The 7,001-nt window shown below is 38.1% G+C and overlaps 1 pseudogene; it reads left to right on the plus strand.

The window, feature by feature from the left end:
• The first annotated feature begins 1,766 nt into the window (after nt 1–1,766).
• Nucleotides 1,767–3,907, plus strand: LOC137260849 (zinc finger MYM-type protein 2-like; annotated as a pseudogene).
• The last annotated feature ends 3,094 nt before the right edge of the window (nt 3,908–7,001 follow it).

Here is a 7,001-nt window from a genome sequence, read left to right on the forward strand (position 1 = left end):
CAATTATTTTTTTAATTCATAAAATCATCACTATTACTTTCAAACACCTCTCACCAGATGGAACGTTTCCCTAACAGAAATTAAAGGTGTGTGTGAAAGAAGTTTTTTGAGCAATAACTAGAAACACTCAAAAAATGCTGTGTAGTATTTCAATGGCGGATCAGAACAGATCAGCGAGATGACACGTTTTTCACACACCTCAAATACATCCTAACAATATGTTTAGTTTATCAAATTATAAATATTACCTGCAAACACCTTTCGGGTCATAGTATATTCCCCTCATAAATATTTAAGGTGCATGTGAAAGAGGTTTTGGAGCAATAACTAGAAACACTCAAAGTTATACTATTTCAATGGCGGATCAGAACAGAACCGCGAGATGGCACATTTTTCAACACCTCAAAAACACCCTACCGATTTTTTAAAATTATAAAATTAGCACTATTACTTCCAAACACCTTTCACTAGATGGTATGTTCCCCTAATGGAAATTAAAGGTGTATGTGAATGAAGTTTTTGAAGCTGAAACAAAAGCACTCAAACAACGCCATGGAATATTTCAATGGCTGATCGGATCAGATCGGCGAGATGGCACATGTTTCACACACCTCAAGTACGTCCTAACAATTTATTTTAGATTATGAAACTATCACTATTACCTGCAAACACCTTTCGCCTGATGGTAAATTCGCCTCATAAAAATTAAAGGTGTATGTGAAAGACGGTGTTGAGCAATATCTAGGCACACTTCAAACAACGGCGTGTAGTATTTCAATGGCGCATCAGATCAGATCGGCGATCTGCCACATTTTTCACACACCCCAATTAAACCCCAACATGTTTTTAAGTCACAAAACTATCACTATTGCTTGCAGACACCTTTCAAATAAAGATATATTTCCCTGCTAAAACATAAAGGAATGTGTGAAAGAAGCTTTTATTGACGAAACTCAGTCTATCTTCGCTGTGTACCGATAATTGAAGCCAGAGAGTTACAAGATGCCGACTTGAAACTTTACTACAAATATATTTTCTTATACTGACACTAATTACAAATATGTGACTAGAACTGAAGTAACAGAACAGGTGACTTACCTTCTACGTGTAGGTTCCGAGTTGTCACAACACTCAGCGAATGTAATCAGCTGTTGAAAATGAACCGAGCTCAATCTTAAATACTAAGCTGCCGCCATATTGTCTCCACTGGTCACGTGACAAAGCGAGACATACGTTCAGCGGTTTTTCGAGGAGTTTCACCTCCCCTCTCTATATAGGCTCCCTGATGAAACGTCTATTGTTCCACCAGCGGGCATTGCTTCGGTGTATCCCCCGAGTGGCCGCTCTCTGGATTGCGCAATTATTAACCGCGGTGTCCACTCAAGGACAACCGAACCGGAACGATGACCGCTTAGAGAGACAACCTGATGAACCACCAATTAAGTGTAGGAGAATGTCCGAAAACTCGAGATTAGTTTCGCACGTGAAGCAGGTTCGAGGCCGTAGGCCGAGAACCTGCTTCACGTGCGAAACTAATCGCGAGTTTGAGGACCTTCTCCTACTTAAAACTAAGTTCGACTACTTGTTCGTGCGCATCTAATGTCAATGTTACGATCAAATGCTTGTCATAGTCTGGAAACGTTTGTACACGTCGCCAAAACGCAGCTTAACACGACGAAAACTATGGGAGTGTTAATCTCGTGAAAACTGATAACGGCACGTGGATCATTCAGTTTTGCTTGAAGTCATAGTTTGTTGGGTTCATAATGGAAACCTCTGATTCATATATGGAGATTTTTATTACGCAAAACATTTTTTCTCAAACTTCAGAAGTTGTAATCAATTCAGACTTTGAAGATTTACTTAATACCACTATTTCAGAACCAAAGGACACCCCAAGTTTTGATATAGGTGTTGACGACATTTCCTCAGGTTCAGATGATTTTTTGTTTGAAGCAAGTCAGGCTATTGAGGAAAGAATATATGATAATGAATTCAATTTGTCTAACAAACGTAAACCACCTGGGCCCCTCCTACAAAAGCAACTGCAGCCATTTGTTCCGGAAGCCGTTACTGCTGAAAATAGATGCCGTTTTGCGGAACCTTTGACAGATTCTGACTTCAGTAAGTTGTGTAATTCATCTTATTCTAGAAATACTGAAAACAAAAGTATGTGGGCTGTGAGACTCTATCAGGCGTGGGTAGATGAGAGGAAAACAAGAGAAGGTCCTAGTGGTTGTGACTTAAATTCAGACATTTTGGAATTAGCTGTGAATGAAGGTGAATTGAACAAAACATTAATGTACTTTGTGACGGAGGTCAGGAATCGGAAGGGTGAAGAATATCGGGGCAATACACTGTATGAGGTTATTGCCTCACTTCAATACTTTATTCGTCGGAATGGAATTCAAATAAACTTTTACGAATCTCCCTTATTCTCCGGACTTAGGACTGTTTTGGACGCCAAAATGAAATCTCTAGCGCGACAGGGAATTGGGATTGATAAGAGACAGGCAGCTGTAATAACTGTTGAACAGGAAGATGTGTTGTGGAAAAAGGGAACTTTAGGTGAGGACACCCCTCAAAAACTCATAGACACTCTGGTGTATCTGATTGGTTTGAACTGCGCTTTAAGAGCTGGGGATGAACACAGGAATCTAATGGTGGGACCGAATTCACAGTTCTACCTGACCAATATGGAAGATGGGTGTAAAACTCTTAGGTACACTGAGGATGTTTCCAAAACCAACAGAGGGGGGATTAAAACACAGGCGCATGGAAAAGAAATCAATAAGCATATCCGTCAACAGAGAGCGACCTGAGAGATGCCTAGTACGTCTCTACGAAAAGTACATGTCACTTCGGTGAGTAAGAAATAGTTTTACTATGCTGGATGTGAATATTTTAGTTTTAGGTCTCGCTTTCACTCCTAATAATTGGTATACACAGAAAGGCATGACATGTGTGACTCAGAAATTATAGTATTAGTTTTGTCACGGTTTATAATATTGGAAATACTGTTACAATGCACTGACATTATTGTAAATTGTCACTGAATGGGCAAGACGGTATCAATATTACAAATTCCTTTTTCTTTTTAGGCCAAGAGACGGCAAGTGTTCTGATTTCTACCTCCGACCACTCAGGTTTGTGAAAGATGACACATGGTATGCTGACTGTCCTATTGGTAAACATCCTTTGAGAGGAACAGTCGGTCGAATATGCAAACTTGCTGGGTTTGCGGGATTCTACTCCAACCACTCTCTTAGAGCAACAACAGCTACACGTCTCTACGACGCCGGTGTGGACGAACAGCTTATTGCAGAAAGGACGGGGCATAAATCTGTAGCCATTAGGAGTTACAAGGTGTGTATACAGTTATTCTTTATCATAAACTCGTCCCCAAACGACGTTTGACATGAATAGTTTTTTGGGCGAAACATAATGTAACTACTTTAAAATATAGTTTGTCGACTCAAATGTTCCACATTTCAACTTTTTGGGCCACGTCTTTGTGGATATTAATTTGTAAACTGCTATTCGTCTGGCTAAGATTATGTTGTTTAACCTGTCGCCTGAATTTCACATAGCAGACTTAGTCTTTACTACATTTACCAGAAGATCAGGATAATATGCTGCTGTGAATAATGTTAACGTTTTCACAACGCAGAGAACATCATCGGAGATGGAGGCCCGGGTTGATGACATAGTACAGAGGAAACGACGATCTGTCACAGCAGCAGCTACAGTCACATCCACGACATCGTCGCCCACGTTCTCAGTCTCTGCCGCACCAGCCACCATTGAACCTGCCACTGAACATGCCACCGTAGGCCAAGATGGAACTTCTCCGCGAGATCTTCAACTAGTTTTGAAAGATGGTGTGACACTGTCTCTTAAATTTTGAATGAAAATGTAATGTTATTTGTGTTCTTATTGATATGTTATTTTTCCGAACCACTGTCATAATGTTTGCTTTTAACAACCAACTGAATGAGGAATTGTTGAAAACGGTTAGATACCATTTTCAACCAACCAACCAAAAGTTTGTTACTGAATGACGTCATGCTGTCTCCACCTGCTGTATTTCTGCGATCAGTTTTGGTGATATGAGAACGTTGCATACTATGGATCAGAGACAGCTAGACGTACTATGAGAGTGTGCATATGACTGTGAGAGAGTAGACTTTAGTTACAAACTACGGGAAGCTTTCCTTTAGTTTGTGTAACTAATGGCTTTTGCAGTGAACATAAACATTTACCCTTTTGCGACTAACATTCACATAACTTAGTTTTAACAGGTGTGAAAACTCGGTGGCCCCTTTGGCATAAATTATTGTTTCAACGAGGCAATTACATTTTCGCGGGCATTGTCACTTTGAACACTGATGTATTGTTGCACATGTTTTGTTTATCATCTCATCTAGTACGCTGGTCTTTTCGGGCATGTTGATGAATTCAAATTATGGCTCACACGTCTTACATTGTTATTATTGTATGTATGAAGTATATGTCCGGTTTCGTCTCTACTCACCTTCAACAACCCATGCAAAAACAATGCACCCCATTACTGTTAAACTAATCTTGCATGACGTGAATCCACTAAGAAGTTACAAATGTGTTATAATGAAACGGATGGGAATAATGCATAAGCCTTTCAAATTGTAAAAGCTTTGATGAAATACGGTCAAATTCACACTGTAAAATACTCGGTTGTCTGGTACTAATCTGCTTTAAACAGGGGAAACGACATCATTTAAAGAAGGTCTGTATAAAATTATATAACGACGGTGTTTAATCTTATTCAACTAAGATAATTCTGGTAGCGAAACAAAAATATCAGATCAATTGATCACACTAATGCTTATTACTTGGAATAAACATGAAACTACCACTCACGCAGGAGTATCATTAATTATCTTCTCTAATTTTGTTCAATTAAGATAATTCTGGTAGTGAAATAAAAAAATTCTGCCAGAAATTTCTGCAGGAAAATAATTTTTTGCCAGAAATTTCTGCAGGAAAAAATAATTTCTGCCAGAAATTTCTGCAGGTAAAAAAAATTGCCAGAAATTTCTGCAGAAATGCATTTTCAGAGCCAGTTTGTGAGTTTATTAACGTGTGAACACACTGGCATATGAACTTTTCGTTTCCAATGATATAAAATATGTCTTTGTAGCTTGCTCCCTTCTGTGGAGCTGGCCAGGAACAACAGGAACAACTATGCTCTTAAAAATAGGGGAAGATGATCATTTAACTTGGCTAGTAAGTATATAAGCGTTAACAATTTTGTCAAAGACAGATATCCTGTAATCGTTTTTACAATTGAACGTTTTTACAAAAAATAGATATGACAACAATCTGCTAATAGCAAAAGGCACCACTTTGGAGTCTGCATCAAATATCTGCCAAGTGTTGCAGTAAGAAAGTAAGAAGTTTTCGAGTCGTGCTCTGGAAACGAAGCCCATCCCTCCCTTTCGAGACTAAGTCGGAATTGTGTCCATGGATACCAAGGAAGTGATAAATCGCCAAAATCTGTAAATAGCAAAAGACATCCCCTTGATGTATGGCTCGCATATCTGTCAAGTTTTGCTGAAGGATATTAAGAAGTTTTCGAGTTAATTCTAAAATTTAATAACTTAGACACAAGCTATTATCAACATAAGATAAAAGTCAGTGACTCACCCCTGTGTAGCTATTGTGAAACTTCCAATGAACCTATTTTGCACCTTTTTGGACTGCAATTTGATAAATAGACTTTGGAAGAAAATTGAAGAGCGGCTCATGTCTGATGCTGGAATAAGAATTAAACTTACCCAAATCATACTATTTGGATTAAAGGAAACTCGAAAATCGATCCTTTGAATATAATTTTTTTTTTATGAAACAAACAATCTTTCGTAACCGAAAATATGGAATAATACCAGATCAAAAGAATATTGTTAGGATATGCTACCAGTACTATTATGCATCGCTTTTACACCATGTTCATATGATACATTTACAAAATGCTGTATTTGTCTAGTAATGTACTACCTGCTTTGGATATAGTCCATATCTAACACTGAACATAAACAAAGACTGTAGAGCAATGTACATGTATATTTATGACATTAACACCTTCACATACCGCTAAATACATAACAGGGCTTGATTTCGGGCTTTGTTACTTGCACTGGTGCAACCCAATATTACCAAATTACTAATATTATCTAGTTGTGAGTCTAACTTGCACAAGGTGCAAGTCAATTTTTGAGAAATACATCAACAATATGCCTAACATTATAAGCATACACATGTCAGTTCCTCTTTCACCTACACTTGGAATAGCTATGGCATCGAAACAATGTTGGTCATAGACATTTCTCGGCTATGACAATTCATGTAAACAGGGATCAGCTTTGTCTCTGCGTTGCTATGGTTTCATGGGAACTTCATCACGGAAATAAGTTTATATGCACCGAAACCTCCGTTGTTCTAACACACTACACTAAAACTGGAATTTGACTGATACAACTGGGTTCTTGTCATAGGTTGCACCTGGTGCAAGTAGGATAGCATCTCTTGAGTTCAGTCCTGCATATTCTCTTAGAAATATTAAGAGCATGCAGTTGTTACTTAGTTTGTGCCCTGTCCTTATGTGCTTATTAAAAAATAAAAGCACCTCAGTGGACCATTGATCATACACAATAGGAATTAATTACTAACCAAATAAAAACAGCTTTTTTTTCAAATTGTGCAAGTACTTTCATCGGATTATATTGTATGATACTTTCCAAAAATAGGGGCATCATTTACATAAAGGAAGTTGCACTCGGATTAGTTTCACAACGGTGAATATTATGTATTTCTCACATTAAGTTTGTTCCAAGTTAAAAATGTATTACATAGCAAAAGACACAACCATAGGTTCAGTTTACTAAGCCTACCAATTTTGGTCTAAAAATATTGAAACGTTTTTGAGTTATGACCGGAAACAAAATGATTACGGACGGACAAGG

This window comes from Haliotis asinina, chromosome 14 (assembly GCF_037392515.1).
Source record: "Haliotis asinina isolate JCU_RB_2024 chromosome 14, JCU_Hal_asi_v2, whole genome shotgun sequence".
Taxonomy (NCBI): Eukaryota; Metazoa; Mollusca; class Gastropoda; order Lepetellida; family Haliotidae; genus Haliotis; species Haliotis asinina.